Genomic DNA, 27,584 nt, shown 5'->3' with positions numbered 1-27,584 from the left:
TCCAGGATGAAGAAGAACCCATTTGTGTAACACTCTGAGAACATGATCTGACCAGAGCCCCTTGTGCCCTAATACCAAACAGTTTATCTAGAATCTTTCTTTTGGCTTTGAGGATTTCAATACATCCTCGATCTCCTGTGGAATCTATTGAATTCTGCAGTTCCACCATTGACCGAGAAATGTCTCGAGTGTGTACTGATGGCACAGTTGTTGTATCTGTATTTTACCATAATCCCACCATTGCTTAAGGAAACTAAAAACATGTTTTCTGGCACTAAAGCCCTTCCGAAAAGAAAAAAAAAACACTTCTTTAAAAAATTTATCTTCAAGTAAAGAGGTATTAAAATGCCAATATGCACTTTTGGATTTTATGTTTGCAATATACATCTTACAATTGACCAAGCAATGGTCCGAAAAAACAACAGGTAAAATGATACAATCCTTTACGATGTTAAAATGATGTTTATAACAATAAAACCTATCCAACCTTGCCAGTGTAATAAAATTCTCTCTTATTTGTGCCCATGTGTACTGCCTTTGATCTTTATTTAAGACTCTCCATATGTCATAGAAATCATGAGTCTCAGTAAGCTGCATAAGCACATTCTTAGATGCTGCATGAGGTTCTTTATGATTTCTATCCAATTTATAATTTGAAGTGCAATTACAATCTCCCCGTAAAAACAAAAACTGATTGTGGAAACACTCTTAAAAATAAAGGTAGGCCTACTTCGATGCAAATTTGCTTCAGCAAAGAGCCCTCTTCTTATTAAGATTTTTTTTTTTTTTCACTCTACAGTGTTCTTGTGCTGTCAATGTGTGTATGTATGTGTGCAAAAGCATGATATGTCTTGGGGCACCATGTATTAATGTAATTTGACAACTACAGCAAAGGGGAAGATTTTCAGCAAATAATGCCTTAATTACATTTTTTGTGTTAATCGTCCCTAAAGCCATTCTGATGTAAATTCTTGGATTCATGAAAGTTTGCGCATTATCAAAATGTTAGTTGGTACAAAAATGTTTTACACCTGACCATTACAAATGTTTTGTATCCTTTAAGACAAACTGTCATGACTACATTTCGATAGAAGTGAAATTAAACAAGTAGTGAAAAAATTAACTAATAATTAAATGAGTAAAATTTACTATAAAAAATAGCATAAATTAGTCAAAGGCTTTTTGTTGTTTTCTTTTTAAACCATATACTAATTTAAAAGCGTTTAATTGATGCTTGTATTTGTTTCTTCAAAGTATAGTTTATTGCCAACTCTGCTTAATAAATTTGATCAAATTTTTCCAATATAAATGCATGGCATGGGGCGAAAAGTTTGTAAAAAGATGTAGTTTTTGTTTGATCTTCTCGAAAAAATGAATGCCCTCTAATGTGACTGGTTGGACAGTTTCTTCATTTGATACTGTATTAGCTGTACAATTTAGATTTCACTCATTCAGTATAGGCATCGATAAATCGTGTTCAGTTGAAACATATGGTCAGTGCTGTATAACCTATATGTGGCGGCGAGGGGCGCGATTGAGCGTTCGTCCGGGGAGAGAGAAAGCAGTAAGGATTCACCCCTGGGAGATAATTATGTTTAACAGCTGTTTCTCATTGCAGAAATCCTGGGGATAGCAATAAAAGAAGAGCCCACACCAGAAGAAGGGAGAGATGCACAGCAGTGTGGCGCATTTGTGTGTTTATGTGTAGATGTGCTGAAAAGCCGACTGATGGCGATTTATCATTCTGTTAACAAAAGGGTTTAAAGAAAGTTACCTGAACCTCACTTCCTCTGTCCTACACCGACCAGACCTGCTACACTATAAATTAACATGTCATGGGCAGGTGCGTACATAATATAACAGGGAAAACAAATATTAAAAAGTTGTATAGCTTGCAAATCTTTATTAGCTTACAGCATTCCGGTCAAAGACATTACATTTATTTCTCTGAAGATTCTTTGAGTTGCAAGGGAAATATATTACTGTTACCATCATAATTTACCTGAGAAGTTTCACAAATGATGCTGCCGATACGTGCAACTAAATCAGATAATTTGGTGAACATCCTCCTCCCGGCATGACTGAACATTTTTTACACTAAAGCTTCATGTCAAACTATTTTTCTTGACCTCTTGGACTATTCGATTCACAAAATAACCTCCAATGTAAGCCAGAACATGCAATGACAATAAGTTCCTCACTTTTTTTGAGACAGAACAAGCTAGTGTGTTTGCTTAATCAAAATGTTACAATGTGATGTACTTCATTCATAAAAACGATTTCATTACTGTTCTTCATACACCGATGAGCCAAAATATCACTGGTGAAGCAAATAACGTTGATCATCTCCTAACAAGGCCACATGTCAAGGTCTGGGTAGATTAGATGGTAAGTGAACAATCAGTTCTTGTAGTCAGTATATTGAATGAAGGAGAAATGGGCAGGAGTAAAGACCTGAGCGACTCTGACAAGGGCCAAACCGTTATGGCCAGACGACTGAGTCAGAGCATCTCTGAAACGGCAAGACTTGTGGGGTGCTCATGGTCAGCAGTGGTGAGTACCTACCAATAGTGGTCCGATGAGGGACAAACCACAAACTGGCGACAGGGTGTTGGGCGCCCAAGGCACATCGATGAGTGAGGGCAACAAAAGCTATCCTGCCTGGTCCAAACCGACAGAATGTCTACTGTGGCACAAGCCACAGAAAATGTTATTGATGGTTACGAAAGGAATGTGTCACAACACACAGTGCATTGCACCCTGCTGCATACGGGGCTGCGTAGCCGCAAACCGGTCAGAGTGCCATGATGACCCATGTCCACCGATGAAAGCGCCTTAATGGGCAACCAAGCATCGGAACTGGACTTTGGAGCAGTGGAAGAAGGTGCCTGGGAAGATGAGTCCCATTTTCTTTTACATCACGTAGATGGCCGTGTACATAAGCACCATTTGCAAGCCGGGGGAGGAAGTGTGATGCGCTGGGCAATGTTCTGCTTGGAAAACCTGGGTCTGGCCATTCATGTGCACTTCAATTTGACACGTGCCACCTACCTAAACATTGTTGCAGGCCAGGTACACCCCTTCATGGCAATGGTATTCCCTGATGGCAGTGGCCTCTTTCAGCAGGATAATAATGCGCCCTGCCACACTGAACAAATTGTTCGGCAATGGTTTGAGGAACATGATGAAGTGTTCAAGGTGTTAACCTGGCCTCAAAATTCCCCAGACCTCAATCCAATTGAGCATCTGTGGGATGTGCTGGAACAACAAATCTGGTCCATGGCAGCTCCATCTCACAACTTACAGGACTTGAAAGATCTGCTGCTAATGTTTTGATGCCAGATACCACAGGACACCTTCAGGGGCCTTGTAGAGTCTATGCCTTGGCAGGTCAGCTCTGTTTTGGCGGCATGCGGGGGACCAACAGCATATTAGGCAGGTGGTTATAATGTTTTGGCTCATCAGTGTAGACACTAAAAGCTTCCTATTCTCATTTACTAGCACATCTGTTGCCTTCCTTATAGGGTGTTTTCATGGCCGTGGATTATGATAATTGTGAATGAACGTGCATATGCCCCCTATTTACGAATGTTTGGAATTAACTAACAAACACACGTTTAACTAACAAATCTTGGGAAGCATTCGTGAATCCGGAGGGAAAATTTTGGAAAGGTCCATTTTACGCACAAATTACACAGAATTTACTCATTTACTTATGAAAGTTTCATGAATGAGGCCCATTGTATGGAAAATGCAATGAAAGTGAATGATGACTAAGGCTAACATTCTGCTAAAATCTCCTTTAGTGTTCCACATAAGAAATTCATAAAGTTTGGAACAACAAAATTACAGTGAATTTTCTTTTTTGTGTGAACTATCCCTTTAATTTTAAGAGTATGCAAACAAATTCTCATGGGCAGACTTGATGGAGAAAATGAGAGAATGGAGATGAGTGAGAGATATAAGTGAAGGGTGAGGCATTCACAAAGAGAGAGGCTTGGTCCTGACTGGTCTGACAAGCTCCCTATATGCTCCATCAACCCGGGAGATTGCAAAGGATTTTAGGAAAGGCTGTCCAAAATGACCACTTCTTCACTTCAATGCAACCGTTCCTTTTCATTTTCAGCTTTAGTAAAGAAGTGTCTTTAAACACTGAACAACTTTTTAAATCTCCTTACCTCTTGCACATCTAAACTGTGTTTTAAACTAACATCTGCCAATGACACATTCAGCTTTAAACAGGCACCACTTACCCTGGAAGGTCCCACACCTGCAGCTATCCACATTCTGCATCACTGATCTAAAAATCAAGCCATAATTTGAACAACCTAATGAGTAATGATCATACTGTTCCAAGATCAGGACTCTTGATGCATGTCAACTTTGATGCATCTCCATATAATCTAGACCTCCACTCCGTTTACTGTGAGTTTCCTTGCAAGCAAACAACAGCCAAATTCTTTCACACAAATTCTATTTAGAGAAACCTGCTGTGATTTACCAACTGCTAAACATTTTGCCTTATTTTTTATTTTTTTTACATTCATGAGGCCCACTCTGCCCCTGAGGTGTGAAATAAAAGACCCAGAGGCAACTGTGAGGACACAGTAAGAAACAGAGGAGGGAAACCCAATGAAAGACAAATGGGAGGCTCATAAGAGGAATAATTAAGAGAAGCAATTCACACTCATTTGTTAAAAACAAACATATCTCCTTTGGTTAACTGCCAAATTACTCCCTAAACATGTATATTTCTTTGAGTAACAAACTTATGGATGGGCAAAAAAATAAATAAAAAATAAAATAAATAAATAAATTATATATATATATATAATTGAATATAACTGACTGGTTTATAACATAAATACTGTTAAGTCTAAACTGACTGGTTGTTCGTCAATGTGTAGTTATAAACAGAATTTTGTTGTAATAAATGGTATTTTAATTTAAAAAAACAACAACAATATGTTGGAATTGTATTGTTATAAATAAGGACGTGTCTTTATGTCAGCTCAACACTGGCTCCACACATTCAATGGCACTCGCATTTAAAGTGCTACACATGCAAACTATATATTTATCTCATTAAATCACAGTTTTTGCGGTTAAGAAATCTCACTAGGACATGATTTTGATTTGTGCGCTGAATGGTTACGTAACAACATTCATACATCAGTGGTATCGGTTTTTGGTATCAGAGCATTTTTACGAACACGAGTAAAAGTACATGACTATGGTATCAGACCCAATTCCAATACCAGTATCGGTATCGGGACATCCCTAGCTATATATGTTAAACTGTATTGTTTAGCAAGTTGTTAGGTCCAATTTTTGGGTTGTCATTGCCCTCTGCAGCAAAAACAAAATCCTGTAGGAAACTCTGCATTAAAGGGATCGTTTACCCAAAATGTAAAATTCTCTGATAATTTCCTCAACCTCATGCCATCTGAGATGTGTATGACTTTCTTTCTTCTGCAAAACACTTTTGAAGATTTGTAAAAAAAGATCCAGGCTCAGCAGGTGCTTAGAATGGGAGAGGATGTTAATAATATATTTGTAGGTCCAAAAAGCACAGATAGTCAGCATAAAATAAATCCATCCTATCTCCAGCGGTGACATTAATGTCTTTTCTTGCGAAAAAGAATGATATTTAAGCACTTTTTACTATAAAAGACCACTTCCAATCAGGCGTTGAGGAATGGACGATTTTGCCCGAGTGCTTCTGTGACGCAAGTCGTTAGCACGTTCCTTCGACTCATTGGTTGTGTGTCTGTCACTCGTCAGTTCACGTGCCATCGCGCTTATTTCACGGGAGCACTCAGGTAAATTCGGATATTCGTCAACGCCTGACTTGAAGCAATCTTTTATAGTTAACAAGTGCTTAAATATCGTTCTTTTTCGCACACAAAGTGATCGATTCACTTTAGAAGACATTAATGTCACCATTGGAGATAGGATGGATTACTCTCCCATTTTAAGGACATGCTGAGCCTGGATCTTTTTCTACAAATCGACAAATCGAAATTAATTTCTGTGGTAATTAACATTATGCCACAAATTGTGTCGATTAAGCTTAACATGTGTTGAACCCAGGATATTCCTTTAAGTAGCCTACATTTGATCTGCCTTTGAAGAAGTTCACTAGAAATGATATAGCGACAATGAAAAACTTTTTTTTTTTTTTAAATACACAATGCTAAGTGAAAATCATTCAGTAACTAAGAAATGTACCAGTAATAGATGTCTATCTTCAACAGCCACATGATTTTAGATACACTATATTGCCAAAAGTATTCGCTCACCTGCCTTTAGACGCATATGAACTTAAGTGACATCCCATTCTTAATACATAGGGTTTAATATGACGTCGGCCCACCCTTTGCAGCTATAACAGCTTCAACTCTTCTGGGAAGGCTTTCCACAAGGTTTAGGAGTGTGTTTATGGGAATTTTTGACCATTCTTCCAGAAGCGCATTTGTGAGGTCAGACACTGATGTTGGACGAGAAGGCCTGGCTCGCAGTCTTCGCTCAAATTCATCCCAAAGGTGCTCTATCGGGTTGAGGTCAGGACTCTGTGCAGGCCAGTCAAGTTCTTCCACACCAAACTCGCTCATCCATGTCTTTATGGACCTTGCTTTGTGCACTGGTGTGCAGTCATGTTGGAACAGGAAGGGGCCATCCCCAAACTGTTCCCACAAAGTTGGGAGCATGGAATTGTCCAAAATCTCTTGGTATGCTGAAGCATTCAGAGTTCCTTTCACTGGAACTAAGGGGCCAAGCCCAGCTCCTGAAAAACAACCCCACACCATAATCCCTCCTCCACCAAACTTCACAGTTGGCACAATGCAATCAGACAAGTACCATTCTCCTGGCAACCCCCAAACCCAGACTCGTCCATCAGATTGCCAGATGGAGAAGCATGATTCGTCACTCCAGAGAATGCATCTCCACTGCTCTAGAGTCCAGTGGCGGTGTGCTTTACACCACTGCATCCGACACTTTGCATTGCACTTGGTGATGTATGGCTTGGATGCAGCTGCTCGGCCATGGAAACCCATTCCATGAAGCTCTCTACGCACTGTTCTTGAGCTAATCTGAAGGCCACATGAACTTTGGAGGTCTGTAGCGATTGACTCTGCAGAAAGTTGGGACCTCTGCGCACTATGCGCCTCAGCATCCGCTGACCCCGCTCTGTCATTTTACGTGGCCTACCACTTCGTGGCTGAGTTGCTGTCATTCCCAATCACTTCCACTTTGTTATAATACCACTGACAGTTGACTGTGGAATATTTAGTAGCAAGGAAATTTCACGACTGGACTTGTTGCACAGGTGGCATCCTATCACAGTACCACGCTGGAATTCACTGAGCTCCTGAGAGCGGCCCATTCTTTCACAAATGTTTGTAGAAGCAGTCTGTATGCCTAGGTGCTTCATTTTATACACCTGTGGCCATGGAAGTGACTGGAACACCTGAATTCAATTATTTGGATGGGTGAGCGAATACTTTTGGCAATATAGTGTATCTTTCATGTCCTTAGCACAACCAGACCAGTACCAGGGTTTGTTCAAAACCCTAATGTATAAGCAAGTATGAGCAAGCGTGATAAAAAAAAAATGCTTGCTTTGGCACCACTAATAAGGTCAACGTCAAGAAGCGTTTCAAACAAAATTAATTTATCTTCCTTCCAGAGGGGAATCAGGCAGCATTATAGTGTGTCAAAGCTTTTGCACAGAGCAGCTGTTTCACAGCTGTAAGCCTTGCTGCAAGCATGCTTGTTTGGAAGCACTGCCTCATCCCTGCGACCAAACCCTGAGTTAGGGTAGATCTCTGCTCGTGTGTGTCTCGATCTCTCTTAGAGCTAATAGCTGCTGAGAGAGATAGGGAAGTAATTATAAGAGTCTAAGTGGGCTAGGTTGAGTGGAAAATACTCAACAGAGCAAGAGCAAAAGTCAGAAGAGATTTGTCGGCATTGGATCCCTTCCAAGCTGGACAGCAGAAGGAAGTTGTTCACACTGAGTGAGGAAGTAACCCCATTTCCTGGCATTTCAGTTTATGCAACAAGTGCTCTCTATTCTGTTAAATGTTGACATGGCAACACACAATAAACCCCCCTCCCATCCTCCCCGCCCAAGCCCATCTGTAATGAGACAGGGGGCATAATTGCATGCAGAACTGATAACATAAACACAAAGATATGTTTTCAGTGGCGCTCATTAAATTTGTACGTCAAATGGGGCTAAAAAAGCACTCTGATTGTTTAATGACAGGCTGCATCTAGTTTGGGAGGAAACCTTGCTAATTATCCGGGCAACTGCATTCCAGTGAAAGTGTCTCTGACTTTTGTGATTCTGAGAACAAGCAATCAGATAGAACACTTTCACTTTTCAACAAATTCGATGGCCTCTTTATGTCCAAAGGTCATTATGAATATCACATGTCCAATGCAGACAATGCAGGGGTGGGGGGGGGGGGGGGAGAACACAGACATGTACAAATACAGTACACATAGACATGTACAAATACAGTATGTACATATACAGGGTTCCTACAGCTTAAGGCAAGTTAGATTTAAGACTTTTTAATGCCACTCGGAATGAAATTTCAGACCAACTTTACAATAACCAAAATTGAAGAAAAAAATGACATCAATTACTTAGGGTTAGGGACAGTTTTGCAAAAATGTTTATTGTGACATAAAACATTACTTTTTTGGTCCAGTGAAAAATTTAGATGATCTACTTCAAATGTAACACTTTCTAGAGTGGAACACATGGAAAATAATAACATAAAACAACATCACCATGAATCATCAGTAAAAAGGCACAATTGGCTGAGAACTATATTTCTCGTATTCGTTATGTGCTTTCATGGTGGAATGCATTTAATGCATATTCAAAATACACAACTAAAAAGCCAATAATAATGTGTCACTCAGAGGCAAATTTCTTGTGTGTGTGCGTGCACATCTGGGCAATAACAATGTGATATCTGATGGTATCAGATGGTAATACCATGGTACTCTGAGATACAATTAACAAAGTTATGTACAATTGTAATAACATATTACATGTTGCTTCAAAGTACTTCAAAGAATACCATGGTACTATCATGGTAATTTGATATATGATTACCATATTTATATACTGTACAAAAAATACATTTAAATGGTGCTTCAATGTATTTCAAAGAATACTATGGTACAATGCACGTCACTATATGATTAACTTATTCATATACCATTGTCTTAACATGGTGCTCTCAGGTAATGGTACATGTCGAAAAAACATGGTAATGCCATGGTACTTTTTTGATGTTTCCGTGTAGGCTAGTAAATGTTTTGGCTCTTTTAGTGGTAAAATGTTTTTACCTGCAGTGCCGTTCAAAAACTGAACACGTGTTGAACTTAATAAAGACCTTCTTCATCACTGGAAAACGATAGGACGCATTTGCAGGTTTGTTTTCCATTGAGTGTAGATCCACTAGATCCAACCAGTGTTATCTTAATTTTCCGTATTTTAAAATATTCCATGAGCATGTTACCAAGTGAGATCAGCAGTTCAGCAGCGTGCGCATGAGCTTTCGGAGTCATTCAGATTTAAATGCAAACCGATACAGACATCTTTGCCACCACGTTTGACAAATTCATTGTAATGAACAGACTCAGATGAACGATTCATTTGTGAGTCATATATGTGAATTTAGTTCTGATTCAAAACTGGCGATAGTAAACACTGGTGTGATGTATGATGTAGCGGTGTAGATTTTGTTAAAGCTACCTACCAAATCAAAAATATAGCTTCGCTACTGACAAGCTACCTGATTTAAAAACTAGCGAAGCTACTACCTCGCTACTTAGAAATGTAGTATTTGTAGCAAAGCTACTGCCCATCACTGTTAAATAGACAAATTTTCATTGAATTTGCATGTTCCCATGCCGTCGCTAGCTAGCAGACAGTGCATCTGCTCTGAGCATCCCGGTCGCAAACAAAATATAAGTGTTGTTGGTTCCGCTATCCTGATCTGCGTGACGTTAATGCGAGAGGCATTCGGTAAATTATTAAAAACAATAGATGTTAACAATTATTTTGAGATTTTAAATAGCAATGTCAGAAAAAAAACGAATATATTTCCCATGTCTTGGCATTTTTAAGACTTTTGAAAGATTGATTTAAGACATTTTAATACCAATTAAGGCCTTATTTTTAGATTAATGAATTCAATGCCTTGTAAGACTTTTTAAGGATTCGCGGGAACCCTGATATATGTCATACGTCTTTGGCTGCTGCATTGTGTCTCGTTGTTCCAACGTCTATTCATTAACATAGGTTGTGGAGTCACGTGACGCCAACAGCGAGCTCTGCGCACTTTGCTTGTTTTAACATTTTTAATGACATAAACCGGTGAGATTCAATACAATCTGTTCCATAACTGTCCTAGGAGGACAATATATCAAAGAATTCAAAATACTCAAGCTCTGGAGACATTAAAAGCGCTTACGTGCTCAAGCTGACTCAGATGCTGAACATGTCGGAAATGCTGACGAAGGTCGTTGCTGACTTGGAGGATCTTGCTGTGATATGTCGATCAATCACTGAGTGATTTTGATTTCAGTGAATTTCGAATTCAGTGAAAAGTCACGTCAAGCATTTTCATTTTCGATCATCGTTTTCATGATCGATCATTGTTGTCACTTCAGAGTACTCGAGTACTTGAGTACTCATGCCCATCCCTAGTCAGCAGCACTAGGGAGGAAATGAGGCTGCATGACATATTAGTGTTTTCAGATCATGCCTCTAAAGCTTATACGCACACACACATAAGCATTTGTATGTGTGACCGTTGGTGTTAAGCTTAACGTACTGCCATGGCAGGAATGCAGAATGTCTTAATTCCCACTTCATATGTTAACATGCTCTGCAGCAGAGACACAAGGGTTTTAATCCATGGATTTATCAAGCTTGAGTGTCTCACTGCTTTCTGGCCTCCTGCAACATTTTCAGACAAAGGTGTTGACCACTCAGCTTTGGAGGTTTGGTCATTTACAGTTGTGTGTTGATAATGCAAAGCACACTAAAAATGCTTTACTCAAATGGATTGGAATAATAAACTTGGGGATGATTTCAAAATGTCATCATAGCACAGGCTTGGTCGAACCCTCCAGCGCAGCAGCTTGTGGGAAGCGAACATCTCTGAGAAATGCACAACCGTGGGCTATTCCATAAACAGCCCGTTGTGTTCTAAAATGTGGGAGTTTGCCAAAGATAAATCACATTTCACACCAGAGAGCAGCAGCGGGTCAGAACCGTGTCCGAGCACCATGCAGCTTGCAGGTGGGAACAATGGGCTAACTTCATATTGCACACGCCGTAACAGCTGATATAAGCAAACCATAAGACTTGTAGCAACCTACACAACTAGGTCAATGTGATGTCATGAGCCTGCAAAAGAAAGAGAGAAATCTATCCCATCGCAAGGAATGATACTCAATACATACAGTAGGAACAAGAAGAAACATCATATGTGAGACACAATGGGCAAGCATCTGCAGCATTGTGAAAATGTGTATGAGAGAGATGCTTTTCATGACTCAAAGCACAAAGTACACTCACTGAGCACTTTATTAGGAACACCTGTACACCTACTTATTCAAGCAATTATCTAATCAGCAAATCATGTGGCAGAAGTGCAATGCATACATGCAGATACGAGTCAGGAGCTTCAGTTAATGTACACATCAACCATAAGAATGGGGGGAAAAAAATGTGATCTCAGTGATTTCGACCATGGCATGATTGTTGGAGCCAGACGTGCTGGTTGGAGTATTTCTGTAACCACTGATCTCCTGGGATTTTCATGCACAACAGTCTCTAGAGTTTACTCAGAATGGTGCCAAAAACAAAAAAACCCCCAGTGAGTGGCAGTTCTGTGGACGGAAACACCTTGTTGATGAGAAAGGTCAACGGAGAATGGCCAGAATGGTTTGAGCTGACAGAAAGGCTACGGACACTCAAATAACCACAAATGTAGTAAGCAGAATAGCATCTCAGAATGCACAACACGTCGAACCTTGAGGTGGATGGGCTACAACAGCATAAGACAATGTCAGGAACTTTATTACGACCATAGTGTTCCTAATAAAGTGTTCAGTGAGTGTATTAAGACATTCGGCAAAAATACTTTTTTTGCAGAAAATCTTCCATGATTTCATGAAATCTTCCATGATTTCCAAAATTATAGTCATGAAAACTAACTGCCCCTTTTATTGGGAGAGAATGAGATATGCTGCCAAATATATGACTGCCTGCAACAACCTGAGAACCCAACCAATAAGCTCCCTGTTCCACATGACCTTTTATTCATTTACACTCGCCTGTTTTCTTGCTTTCTTTCTTAACACCAGTTTCATTTTAGCTTTACACCAGTTTCAGTTAATTCTGTTTTCATGCAACATTAGACAGTTTGTTTCACTGTCACAAAAATTACCAGCTTTGGCAACATGAATTGAGATAAAGAGAACGAGAAAGGCAAGGGAGAGAGAGTGGAATGTGAAACACCAACACCAACGAGCCTGCAGTCATTCTATATTGCCTTGTTTTCTTTTGTGAGGCTCCTCTATTCTGGAGGGACTGGGTCTGACTAAAGCATTTGGAATAGAAGTCATATGTGACCTTATTCTTGCAAACACGACTCTCGAATGTAACACCTGGCACCCTTTGTGTCTGAAGCCTGCTGAGGTGATCTTCTCAGCATAAATAAACAGCCGTCAAATGGAAAACTCTTCGGCCCTGCTGTTCCAAGAAGACGAAAGGCAAACATAAAAACTAAATGCAGTCAGACGGTCAGATTTGACTTGCTACTTTCGGATAACAAAGAAGATTCCCTGTTCACACACAGTACGAAAATATATTTATAAAACTTCCTCTTAAAGAAAAACAAAACATTGTTACTCTTTTATTCGATTACGTTTGATTTTCGCTTTGCTCCTCGAGTGCAAAACGTATTTGCACTTTTTCCTCGATGGTTGATTTAGCCAGGCAGCCCCAAATACACATAGAAACACACTTAAAAAAAAAAAAAAGAAAGTCCATATTGTTTCCCCTCAGCCGTGTCCATTTTGAATGCCTCTCACACATAATGAGAGTTGCTGCAGATTTCATTCACTCCAACTCATTCACATCTGGGCAGCGGTGCGAAAGTTAAGAGGTCCACTCAGAAAAAAAAAAAAAAAAATTCTGGGGGCGTTAAAAGTTCATTCTAAATATATGCACGCCATATATCACTGAATACTGCTTTGTTTATTACATAAACGTTTTCAAATATGTTTTATGTGTAGGTTTCAGACCAGAAGTCTGCGTTAGCTAAAGCTAACAAGTTGCAAGCAGGAAAAAAAATACAAAGTTGCTTCACTGTGAAGTGCTTTCTGACTCTGAAAGACACGCAAAACAGATCAAATGTATTAAAAATGAAATTAGCTCTAAGATGAAGCTGACACACGCCATTCGAGGCCGTGCAGAACTGAAACGTGAGCGCGGATGCTTCAGACAGCCGTACAGATGCGTACTCGGCTAATGATTCTTTTGAAGAAGAAAAAATGACCAGGGAAAATTACTTACCGTATGATAATTTAAAGCAGCAAATAGCGAGGAAGATGACTTTTCCCGAAGAGACACCGGGTGTTTGGCCCATATTTTGTGTAAAATCCACATAGAGTCGCCAGCGCGAGGCTGTGCTCTGTCTCAGGTTAAAGCGCAACAATCTTAAAATGATCTTCAAACTAACAAACGAGTCGGAAATAATTTTATATTCGATAGATGAGTTGTCTTTTTCAGTCAGAGTATCTTGATTGACCGTATAAATCCGTTTAGTTTTGTCTTCATTTGAGGGTTTTTTTTTACGCGGAGATCAAACTTTCTGAACTTCTCTCTTCCTTTCGTCCGAGTCACTGAAGTCGCTGACAAACATGTTCTTCCGCGAACCGTACGGGTGGATCTATAGTCTGTGATGCGTCCATACATCAAAAGCTTCTCAAATATTTACTTCATAGGAGTCAAGCCTTACATTTAAAAAATTGCAGTATAGATTTTAGCGCATTTTTGGGAGAAAACTCGAATTAGTTCAAATACATGGGTTTTTTTCTCTTTCGGAGGCGGAGGAATTTACACTCATTCTCAACTCCGCAAAGCAGAGTATGACTCAAATTTAACCCGTTCATACTTCCCCCCTCCACCCGTTGACGTTACCTTGTTAAATGCCACCCCTCTCCCAGGGGATTTGATTTAGGGAAATTCTGTTGTATTACTTGTCATTTCATTCCTGGTCATTCTGTATATAGGACACAGAAAACGCATTAAGTACAAAAAGGTGTTAAAATTGAGTTCAGATGGAGCAGACCTACATGAGAAAAGTTTAGTGAGGCAGTATTTGCTCAGAACTAAACTTTTTTTTCTTTCTTTTTTTTCTGTGTACTAGATGTGAATATCCTTTGAGTATTTTAACAACATTCGTCACAGAGCAGTTCATTTCGATTTGCCATTAAAAGCCTAAAGGTAGAAGCAAATAACATCATTACATAGAACATTTGTATGAATCAAAGCTTTTAAAAGACCTTTGTCCTAACAAAAATGATCAAACAGCTATTGTTCCTGCTCAAAAGGAAAAATTATTTTAGACTGAACAAGCTCCACTTGTTGTCCTACCCCAGTTCTTTCCAACTACCCCACATCAAAACATTACAGCACAAATATGACATGACTCAGGTACCATCTACCCTGCCATCTTCAAAGATGTAGCTGAGGGACTCCATTGTTTAAAATGTCACATTAATGGGCTTGTGTTGTAAAGTCAAAATCAACAATTCAATCCCTTTTTTGTTCAAGTCCTCGAGTCCTTTCTGATGAAAGCCTCTACCTTGAATAGAACAATTTAGCACTCCTGGTCTCACCGTAGGGGGTCCAGCTTTGGTTACTCTAGTTGACTGCTGAAACAAAAGGTTGACTTTTCTTTACTTACAATCAGTCTGTTCTTTCTGAAATTTGAAACACTGCCCCCAGTGTTTTGTTGGGGCGTATAGGCACGAGTAAGCTCCATTTTCTAGGTATAATGTCCATGAAGGGGCGCCAAAAGTGAGTTGTGAAGCGAGTTGTTTTCAGCTAAAGGCTGGAATACAGTGAAGAAGAATGCATATTTTATCAAATGTACCCCCCAACCCAAACCTAAACCTAACCATCAGTGGAGTAAAAATGTAATGTTACAGGGGAAATGCAACATCTAAATCACACTCATCACAGATTATGCGAAACGTGATTACTAGGGCTGGGTATTGATACAGATTTCCCAATTTGATTTTGATTCACAACCTCTCGATTCGATTCAATTCGATAAGGATTCATATGGGTATATTTCAGTTTCAATGTCCCTTTTGCTTACATATGAAAAAATTCTCTCCCAGCTAATGCTGTTAATTATACAGGGGACCTTCTAACAAGGTATATTACAAAAATATAAATAAAAAATTAAAAATCCTATATTCAATCAATAAATAAGATATTATATTTAATATATTATTATTTTTTGCATGTTTATTGTTTAATTGTCTAAATTGTAATATTTACAAGTATTAACACTGATTTGTTGACCACATGCTAAAACTGGTACTGTCTCTTTAACAAAACCAGCATTTCTGTAAAGAGCGTCTGTAGATGAATGCATGTTAATGAGAGAGGACTCGAATGGCTTTATCTCATCTGTCCTATGCATGATTATAATTAAATGTTTATTTTTAATTATAACTGACTGTAGAGAACAGAAAGGAATATTTTTTTTCTCCCCTTTTTCTCCTCAATTTGGAATGCCCAATTCCCGATGTGCTCTAAGTCTTCGTGGTGGTGTAGTGACTCGCCTCAATCCGGGTGGCGGAGGACAAATCTCAGTTGCCTCCACGTCTGAGACTGTCAATCCATGCATCTTACCACGTGGCTTGCAGAGTGTGTTACCCCAGAGACATAGCGTGTGTGGAGGCTTCACGCTATTTTCCGTGGCATCCACGCACAACTCATCATGCGCCCCACTGAGAGCAAGAACCACATTATAGTGGCCACGAGGAGGTTAACCCAATGTGACTCTACCCACCCTAGCAACCGGACCAATTTGGTTGCTTAGGAGACCTGGCTGGAGTCACTCAGCATGCCCTGGATTCAAACTCGCGACTCCAGGGGTGGTAGTCAGTGTCTTCACTCGATGAGCTACCCAGACCCCCCAGAAAGGATATTAAAAGAGACATTATTCAATGACAAATGGGTCGTGTGGATCTCGTCTTTGGACACGCGGAACAACTTTTACTCTCAACGTGCAGTGAAAGGATCTCGCTGCTGAATACTCCACCACTATATTACACAATTACTGGTGAGTGAAATATAAGCATTTACCGGGCAGTTGGCAAATATATGCATTTTGGTTGCATAGTGCGAAATTTGATTGCATATGCGAGTGATTTCCTCTTATTGTGGTGGAGGGTTGCGCATAGAGTAAAAGGTCGATCTTGGGATTTAAGAATCGGTATTGAGATCATTCAAATGAAGATCGTGATGCATCAGAAAAACCATATTTTTATCCACCCCTAATGATTACTTCCTGATTTAACCCAGGTCTCACATGCTGCTGACGCAACGCTCATCCGATCGCACCACAAGGGAAGTAAATACATTGGAACCGATGCAAATGTCTGACAGGAGATGGCGCTTGTCAGTAAGTCAGCATAGTGTGGCCGAACGGGTACTGGAACTCTCAGAAACATGCCGACTTCCCGTGTGATTACCTCTTTCACCAGGTTGGCATAGACTGTTTTTTCCCATTTCCCTGACCCAGAGTTTTAGCTCAATCCACAAAGATGATGTACTTTTTAGCAGCACATATCATGTGATTTTTTTATTACTGCTCTAGTGATAGTAACGTAGAGGAATTTATGTTAATTGTATGACCTTGGCCGACTTTATTCTACCAATTAATTTCCCTTTAACTCAAGAGACCTTCAAGGTAAATAATGCATTTTTTATTTAAAGTCACGGTTACTTATATGGCTTCAAAACACTGGGCAGTTCTAATTTATTAATCTGTTTTTGTAAGAGTTTCTTCTGGAATCTCCCTTAAAGTCCTTAAAAAAACAGCAGTTTCAATTTATGGGTGTGCCATCTTGAGCTCAGATTATGCTCGCTCAGCAAAGAAAACATCTGTGCAATATGTCAGTTGAATCAGTTTGTAAAACTCAGTTCCATTTATTGTTATTTTAGACTTCTGGATGAAATGGAAGTGTTTGAGCTGAATCTGAAGTGTCTTGTCTATAGTAAAGGGAAGAAAGAAAAGTTGCCACTCCTTGCATTTAATCTCAAATCACATTTATATATCAGTGGCAAAACTTTAGAAAGAGTACTTACAGTACATATTTACAGATTGAATTTACTAAAAGTTCTTACAACCTTTCAGAGTTCACTGACAAACATTATTTTGATCGATACACTCAATACTGTGGCTGCAAATTAAAATATCAAAGTGACTGTACAGTATGTACCCATGATAGGGCAGAGGTCATATGGAAACTAATGGGACAATTTTTAATGGCCTACAATCCAGATGATGATTTATCCTAGTAGGCATGCATGTCAAAGGGGGCCAGATAAAACAGTGATATATTGCGGCTAGGTGGCATCAGAAGACTGATTGCCTCACCATTGGTTACCTACACCCCCACCTTTTTTGCCCATCCTCCTTTAGCGTGGGAAACTACACTTAGCCACACACTAAAAACATTGACATTGGAGGAGGAAGTTACCAGTTTAAAGAATTGGAAAACAGATAGACAGACATATAGAGACATTCTGTACTTAAATGCATACACACATATTTAAGGCAGTGGTACAAACCAAGTCCGTGCCAAATTCGCAGAGCCCACATATGATGACATACTGACAAAATTAGATGGAAGCATCACCTATCTTTTGCCCCTTTAAAATGAAATGAGAGAGGGGGCACAGGAAGTGAGAGGGTATATTTAGTGGTAGATTATCTCTCCCCGTGACCTCTTTAATCTTCTGCACTATAGCATTGGGAAAAACTATCGCAGTGGCCGTAAAATGAGGGTGTTAATCACATAGGCTTAAGATCTGCTCCAACATTTAACAAAAAATACATAACATATTAAATGATCAGTGCCCTAAGTATCATCACTAGATTTCCATGTAATGAATGAACTGCCATGTTTTTTACTGCCAAAGTCATTACAGAATGCTTTCTCAAGCCTACTGAAGACAACTTGATATGTGGGAAAAACAAAGCATGGATTATTTTAGATCTTAACATCCAAAAAAATGACATTATTACTCATATATATATACATGCACTGGTAGATATTTTCACTTGTTTTGACTATAAAAACTCTGCCAGTACAGTAAGACAAAATACACATGTAAAAAATATATTCTCTGAAAAACCTAAATATCATATGTAGTGTTGTTTCTAAAACAAGATAAATCAAATTGATTTTGTTTGAAGGATTTTTAGATATTGTTACAGGAAAACAATACAAAAATTATCATCATGAACATGATTTTTGCCCTAATATCAAAGTTCTTACTAGAAAAAAAGAAATTATGATCCAGCGTGAATTTTCTTGATAAACAATATGATCATGCCTGGTAACATGCATGTAAAATGGCTAGAAATAGCATTTTAGCTTAGCATAAAGCTGACAATTTACACAAGGTTTATTTCTATTTCTCCTGCTCCAAACTAACTTCAAACTTACTTCTCTGTCTGCTCATATGAATGTAACACATCATAAGAAAGTGTTTCACCGCTGTTCAAAGGCACTTTGGATCGTATCATTTATATGTATAAATGTTTTCCATCTGAAAGGACTAAATATTAAATGAAACAAATGACAATAAAATGCAAAGTAATCTCTTTGGTAATCAAAATACTTTTTGAATGTAACTGTATTCTAATTACCAATTATTTAAATTGTAACTGTAGTGGAATACAGTTACTTATATTTTGTATTCTAAATACGTAATCCCGTTACATGTATTCCGTTACACCCCAACCCTGTATATATATACAGACTCTGTAAGACCCCTAAAGGTGCCCTGAGGTATATGGCACAAAGACATTAGCAGCAGATCCTTCAAGTCCTGTAGTTGCAAAGTTTAGCCACCATTGATCAGACTTGTTGGTCCAGCACATCCCACAGATGCTCAGTCTGATTGAGATCTGGGGAATTAGGAGGCCAGGGCAACACCTTGAACTCTTCATCATGTTCCTCAAACCATTCCTGAACAATGTGTGCAGTGTGGCAGGGTACGTTATCCTGCTGAAAGAGGCCACTGCCATCAGGGAATACCATTGCCATGAAGGAGTGTACCTGGTCTGCAACGATGTTTGCGTAGGTGGCACATGTGAAATTGACATTCACGAGTATGGCCGGACCCAGGGTTTCCCAACAGAACATTGCCTAGACCATCACGCTTCCTCCACCGGCTTGTCATGTTCCCACAGTGCATCCTGGTGCCATCACTTCCCCAGGTAAACAGCGCACACGTACACGGCCTTCCATGTGATGTAAGAAAACGGCACTCATCGGATGAGGCGACCTTCTTCCACTGCTCCAAGGTTCAGTTCCGACACTCGCATACCCATTGTAGGCGATTTCGACGGTAGACAGGGGTCATCACGGGCACTCTGACCATACGCAGCAGGGAGCGATGCACTGTGTGTTGTGACACATTCCTCCTGTAACCATAATTCAAATTTCTTGGGACTTGTGCCACAGTAGACCTTCTGTCGGTTTGGACCAGACGGGATAGCCTTCGTTGCTCTCGTGCATCGATGAACCTCTCAACACACTGTCGCCGGTTTGTGGTTTGTCCCTCCTCGGACCACTGTCAGTAGGTTCTCACCACTGCTGACTGGGAGCACCCCACAAGCCTTGCAGTTTCAGAGATTCTCTGACCCAGTTGTCTGGCCATAACAATTTGTCCCTTGTCAAAGTCATTCAGGTCTTTACTCCTGCCCATTTCTCCTGCATTCAACATGTTGACTACGAGAACTGATTGTTCACTTACCATCTAATCTATCCAGACCTTGACATGTGGCCTTGTTAGGAGATGATCAACATTATTTGCTTCAACTGTGAGTGTATATATAAATACAGTACTGTGCAAAAGTTTTAGGTACTTGTGAAAAATCTTTCATAGTGAGGATGTCTTCAAAAATAATGACATAAATATTTTTCATTTATTAATTAACATCATACAAAGTCCAGTAATTAGGTCATCACATAATTTTCATACACAGAAGTGGGTATTAAGAGAACCATCATTCACAAAGATTACTCATAATTTGTATTCCTCAAAATCTAATATAAAGGTTGCCATGTGACTTGCAGTGAAGGCATAGTTTTGTCTTTTAAAATAGGCCTTTCTTCTCTCCATAATCAGAATTGAATTTGAAAGTGTTGTGACGAGCAATGTGACATTCATTAGGCCTTTAATTTGCATTAGTATGATGCAAGTTATGAATCTGACATGCAAGAAAATGTTGTACAGACCTCTTTTTAATGTAAGGTGTGTTTTGATCCTGATCACAATGGATTGCCACTTGGTTTGAAATTATATTATATGCAGTGATATTTACAAATTTTTTAAGTATGGATTAAGTATTCAGATTTTTTTTAGAGCCCACTGTGTGTATTGTCATAAATGCTATTACACAGCACTAGCACACACACCGTTAAAAATATATTTTTTAAATATTTTAGCCTATTTTTAAGATTTACTTACATTTTAATTTCCATCAAATTGATTTGCAAGCTTTAACAAAATTAAATACAACTTTTATTTATTTAATTTAGTTAAAGATTACTCAGTTCAATTTGATGGAAATTTGTTATGAAACTGAAATGCATAAATATTAAAAATAGGCAAAAATATTTGCTTGAGTTCATATGCTCTGAAAAGAGGTATGCACACAAAACTAATGCATTTACAAATTAAATTGTTTAATGTGCATTAATCTCCCTTTATGTGGTAAACTTCTGAATCTTTAACATTTACGAGCAACGTAATGAGCCAATAATTACAGGGCCCAAAGAAGTAATGTCAGATTTTGCACTGCATCTTCAAACTAAGACAGCATGCAGAAAAAACAAGTTCTCAAGCATCTGGTTCACTTTGCGCAAGTGCTTTAATGACCGCAGCACGTCACCACTTGTCAACGTTTTACAGTGGTCAGGGCTCTAGTTTGGCTCACGGCACCCTCTGTCACAGCCTGGCATGGAAACCACCCTTGTCCTCAGAGGGGCCAAGACAGTAGAGAGGTAACTGGAAGAAGGGGTAAGGAGAGAGCTGGCAGTTAAAGCCATGAGGTTCTTTAGGGGGAGAAAAGTGCATATCCTGTAAGCAGACCTTGGGTCTTGGCCGGGGGCAGGTGGGCGGAATTTGCTGGTGCAAGAGTGATGTCTACCCTGCCATTACATTCACGGTGAGAGGTCTATTTATACAGCACTGTGGGAAAAGAAGAGTGCTCATGTTTATGAGCATTGACCTACAGACGTGGAAAAACAGAGGCCACGCCATTCCATCCATAGGCCACCATTACTGATGCTGGGTCAAAGCCTGCATGTGGACACATTAGTGATGTGGGTAGAGTGTTCAGAACAGTTAACAACAGTTGACTGATGATCCACTACAAATTTGTCTTTACAGTTGTAGGGTATGGTAAATCGTTTTAGAGTTCATGCTGAATAAACTGCCCTTTGACTAACTAATTCTCTATGGTCTGTAGCCTCTCATCCACTCCAGAGCAAAAGGGAGTGTGAGAGGGAAATTAAGACTATGTGACAAAAAAGAATTGATTGCATTTGATTAAAGAAATCACAACATGATGAACGTGTTGAAAATATCACATATATAGTGATTTATTTTGTATAAGATACAGTATACACAAACACATCTAGGTATACAGGATTGCATGATGGGGGAAAGTGAAAAGTGAGTGAGCCTGTTTTTTTTTCCTGCCAAGGGTTAATTGTGTCATAAATTCAGCCTTAGGGCAGGCATGACTGGTATTCACACCTCCGTCTGCAACAGACTCACACAGCAGCGCAACTAATCTAGACAGGACACTATTAATACTGCCATCGGCAGTCACCAGGTTGACAAATATCCAGCACTCCTGCAGGTAAACTACTTAGCTGTTTGAAGACAACAGGATGTATTTGAAGGAATATTGTTGTGGTAGTTTGCGTGTTATGTTAAGGACAAGGTTAGACAAAGAAATCTTCAAGACATTGTCTATTTAACAGAGAATGTGTCTTTTTTCTGAAAACCAAAAGAAAAAATAGAAATTAAATTTTGCATGAACAAAATTAACCTTTTTTTCTTCTTCACATTTTCACATTTTCATGACAGTTTTCCCTAAAAATTGTCATTACTTTAATGTGAAAAGAAAATCGTATTCCCATTCCTGTAATACACTTATGAAAACCGTTTATTTACACTTACTGAGCACTTTATTAGGAACACACCTATTTATTCATGTGATTATCTAATCAGCCAATCATGTGGCAGCAGTACAATGCATAAAATCATGCATATACGGGTGAGGAGCTTCAGTTAATGTTCACATCAACCATCAGAATGGGGAAAAAATTTGATCTCAGTTGATTTCGAGCATGGCATGATTGTTGGTGCCAGATGGGCTGGTTTGAGTATTTCTGCAACTGCTGATCTCCTGGCATTTTCATGCACAACAGTCTAGAGTTTACTCAGAATGGTGGCAAAATCAAAAAACATCCAGTGAGTGGCAGTTCTGTGGACGGAAAGGCTTTGTTGATGAGAGAGGTCAACGGAGAATGGCCAGATTGGTTTGAGCTGAAAGAAAGGCTACAGTAACTCAAATAACTACTCTGTACAATTGTAGTGAGCAGAATAGCATCTCAGAATGCAAAACACACCAAACCTTGAGGCGGATGGGCTACAACAGCAAAAGACCACCAAAGAGATACAGTATAAGAAGCACTCCTGATCAAACCTAATTACAGTCACATGTTACTATATGGTTCCATATGGCTAATGGGGTGTGCAGATGAGGTTTACTGTGACCTCAGTATGAGGGTCACTGCCTTTAGTGTAGGTAATGGGGACTGTGTACACACAGGTTGAAGGGGCATCTAGCTTCAGCCATCAGTCTTGTTTCAGGCCTGGTGAGGAAGGAGGGCAGTTCTCAGGCCCTTGTGTGTACGTTGGAGGGCAATAATTCAGAAGAACTCCTCTGAACTTCCTCTTTCGTACCTGGATTTTACGATCCCTGTAGACTGGATTACAGCTACTCAGGCAGTGCGGTGCGAAACGCGGGAGCGTGAGAGAGGAGAAATAAGAGGTGAGAAAGGACAGCAGGAGAGCTGATGGTGAAAGGTGGTGTCAATTTAAATAGTGAACAGGAAAAAGAGGAAGCCTACAGTATTGTGATTTAAGGCAATTTTGTGATAAAAATGGCAGCCAGAACCGCAACAGGGTTACAAAACAAGTCACTGTGTGTGAGAACTGCACTACACTGATACTATAAGATTCATCATGGTTAAAGTGTTACCACAACAAAAGATAAGTGTTTGTAAAACAATTCTTCTGTAAATAATGACACAAATACATGTTATACATCAACATTTAGCATTTATTAACAAAAACAAACAAAACAAAAAAAAAGACCATTGGGCCCCTTACAAAAACTTGCTATTGTAATCATAGTTTCTGCCATAGTACTACAGTTATTGTTAATAAAACTAATGTAAAATGGTATTAGATGCCAAAGAAATCAGATCTTTTTTTCTTTTATCCCTTTTCTCCCAGATTGGAATGTCCAGTTCCCACTACTTAGTAGGTCCTCATGGTGGCGTGGTTACTCACATCAATCCGGGTGGCGGAGGACAAGTCTCAGTTGCCTCTGCTTCTGAGACAGTCAATCAGTACATCTTATCACGTGGCTCGCTGTGCATGACACCGCAGAGACTTACAGCATGGGATACTCATGCTACACTCCGCGATCCACGCACAACTTACCACGCACCCCACTGACTTACCACACACCCCATTGAGAGCGAGAACCCCTAATAACAACCACGAGGAGGTTACCCATGTGACTCTACCCTCCCTAGCAACCGGGCCAATTTGGTTGCTTAGGAAACCTGGCTCCGAATTCGTGACTCCAGTGGTGGTATTCAGCGCCAAAACTCTCTGAGCTACCCAGGCAACAAACTAGATTTTTTTTATTTTCTGACAGAAATATCAGTGGTGTTTTCCTATGAAAAAGTTGTTTCCATAATGATAGGGTGTTGTGGGTGGTTGCCAGGGCACTGCTATGCAGTTGCCAGGGTGTTCTGTGTGGTTACTGGCCAAAGTCAAAAGAGCCCTCCTCCAAGATATTCTGATCCCTTCTTTAACCTTAGTTTACTCTATGGCATTTCTTTCACCCATTTATCATCCACCAGGCTAAGATTTAAAATCTGATCACCTAGAAAAGTAATAGCTAACCTTTCCTAAATAAGCCACGCAATACAGTGCCTGCCCAAATTTTTAGCTGTCTTGGTTCTGGAAGTATTTTTCCCATTCATTTCTTCCATAAATATTTCATAAAACAATCATAAGAGTTTAAAGCCATGAAACAAACCAACCAACTCTGAGGTGAATAACAACATTCCAAACTTTGATTTGAAGCAAAAAAACAAAAAAAAAAAACAAATGTAAAAACATACGGTACATACTGTCTTTCATGAGGGAATGAACTACAATCCTATGAAGCATTGCAAATTAAATTAAAAACGATAGAAATAATAGAAAACTTAATTTAAAGTTGTTGATTAAGTATAGTATAGGGAGTGGTGGTGGTGTAGTGGACTAAAGCACTGAACTGGTAAGCAGAAGGTTGCTGTTTCAATCCCCACAGCCACCACCATTGTGTCCTTGAGCAAGGCACTTAACTCCAGGTTGATCCAGGGGGATTGTCCCTGTAATAAGGGCATTGCAAGTTGCTTTGTATAAAAGCATCTGCCAAATGCATAAATGCAGTATAGTAACAATATAGTGCACAGTATTAAATATTATATAGAATAATATATAATATTCAGACATACAAATATTTAAAGGTGCTGTAAGCAGTTTTTTTCATGGAAAGATATGTTAAGAAATGTTTACTCCCTGAAAGATATTAATGAAATACATTTCGTGAGATATCTCACCTGTCTCTGTGACAGCTCTAGACTCTGTAAAAGCAAACAAAAATGTGTCTGCAGGCCGTGGTCTCTGACACTTTCTGCCTGTCAATAATTTTTCAAGTTCTCATAGTATAGAGCAATCTCAGTTGCCTCCGTGTCTGAGACTGTCAATCCACACATCTTATCACATGGCTTGTTGAGCACATTACTGTGGAGACATATCACGTGTGGAGGCTTCATGCTATTCTCCACAGCATCCACGCACAACTCAGCATGCACCTCACAGAGAGCGAGAACCACACATTATAGTGACCACAAGGAGGTTACCCCATGTGACTCTACCCTCCCTAGCAACTGGGCCAATTTGGTTGCTTAGGAGGCCTGGCTGGAGTCACTCAGCATGCCCTGGATTTGAACTCACGACTCCAGGGCTGGTAATCAGCGTCTTTACTCGCTGAGCTACCTAGGCCCCACTTACAGCACCTTTAAGTAGTTTTAGAGTGTAGGCAAACTGACTCGATTTGGTCATTCACAGTGCATCATGGAAGTGGGCCATCGCTGCAGGCCTCTTTAGCTGCAGTTTGTTTGCAGCGATTCAATGATCAGATTTCTTTCCCTTAAGGATCATGGGTGGTGTAGCTCTTCACCAGGAATTCCGCTTTTAAAGATTTCTGTGAAATAACACGGACTGATGGCTTCAGTGGAAGCATACAGTATACCATCGATTAACAACCCTGGAACTCACAATAGGCCTTTCTTTAAAGGTTTACAATTTATCATTTATGATCAATTCCCTTATGGAAACAATGAATGGGATTTCTACTTCCGGAACCAGACTGTTGCCTAATAACTATACTTGCTCTTGCAGGCAAAATGATTCTGAAAGCTTCTCACACTGTTTGAAGGAGATACCATATAGTAACTTATAGTAGTAACTATAACTGTAGCAACTATGACATTTCTGAAAAACAGGCATTTTGTTAGCAAGGGACAATCATTAAAAAATTAGTCCTTATAAAACTGACATATTCCCCAGTAATAATACTAATTAGTTTAAGTAAATACCCATGCATTTTACTTCTCTCAAGATTTACTTTATCTTTTTATGTCTTTTCTCTGCCACAAACGTCACAATTATTAAGTGTCACTTGTGAGTGCCTATCACCAACCTTGCCTCCAAACAGCCTGGGGGCCCATGACAGTGTGTTTGTGTGTGAATAATCAGTTTATGGTGTGTTTAGTACATGTGCAGTATCCCCGACCCCTGATCACACCAAGTATTTTAATCCAATCGGCTTCATTTTCACATGACTGTCATGCACTCCTGCTGCCGTGGCAACAGAAAAGAGAGAGAATGGAAAAAGGTAGTAGAAAGAGAGCAAAAAAGGAAGTGCCAGAATGTTCCCTCCACCTCCTCTGGCCTTATAATATTTCTATCTAACTCCTCTCCTGGTCTTCTGGTCTGAAATGTGACCTATACTGAACTCCATCTTGTAGATGAAGCCTTATTACTGTCCTGCTCTGCTGCTGAGATATCTGTATCACTAGATCAAACTTCAAGCAACATTAAAGAACAACTGTAGGCAAACATTTCCCCTCTCACACTGTTTCACACGGTGTAAGATAAGGGTCTTCTGCAAAGGTTGTGAGAGAGATAGAAAATGTCTCCGGTTACACGTCACCTTGGTTCCTTGAGAAGAAAGGAACGAGACATTGCGGTGAAACACTTTTGGGGAATTCTTTTTCCGACGACCTAGTTGAAGCCTTTGTATCATAATGGCAATCTTATGATTGGCAATGGTGTTTGAGCCCCGCCCTTTTCGGTGTGCATTTACCCTATATAAGTGGGCGCTCAATCTCCATTTCTTCAGAATTTTCTGACTGAAGGACAAGAATGAATCGCTCGTACCTCAAAACTCTGAAGTAGTAGTACGGCCAAATTTTGCAATGTCTTGTTCCCTTCAACACAGGAAACCAAGGTTACAAGAGACGTTCCCTATCGATTCAGTTCACTCGACATTGCGGTGAAATGCTTTTGGGGAACGGAGTCCCATCACGCCGCACTACATAACGTAATACCCTAAGATGCACCAGAGTATAATCATATAATACACACAGTATAATTTAACCCCTTCATAACCAGAGGTTGGGAGGGAGGTTTTATTCTTATTGGAAGTGCTTGTGACTTCTAGAGGGACTAAATTGAATAGCAGCATACACAGGCGGTTGTATAAAATTATAACAGGTAGCCCACCCATAATAAGGATCTCGGGCTCACCTGCTGGGTGTTGGAATAGTAAGCTCTCTAGACAGAGAGAACTCGTGAA

General features: G+C 39.6%; 1 pseudogene; it reads right to left on the bottom strand.

The window, feature by feature from the left end:
* The window catches only part of LOC127415233 (neurogenic locus notch homolog protein 2-like), an 83,569-nt pseudogene extending 69,636 nt beyond the window's left edge, over positions 1 to 13,933 (bottom strand).
* Positions 13,934 to 27,584: the final 13,651 nt, after the last annotated feature.

Source organism: Myxocyprinus asiaticus, chromosome 24 (genome assembly GCF_019703515.2).
Source record: "Myxocyprinus asiaticus isolate MX2 ecotype Aquarium Trade chromosome 24, UBuf_Myxa_2, whole genome shotgun sequence".
NCBI classification, from domain to species: domain Eukaryota; kingdom Metazoa; phylum Chordata; class Actinopteri; order Cypriniformes; family Catostomidae; genus Myxocyprinus; species Myxocyprinus asiaticus.
Note: the sequence above shows the minus strand (reverse complement) of the source record. Positions and strands in the feature narration are given on the sequence as shown.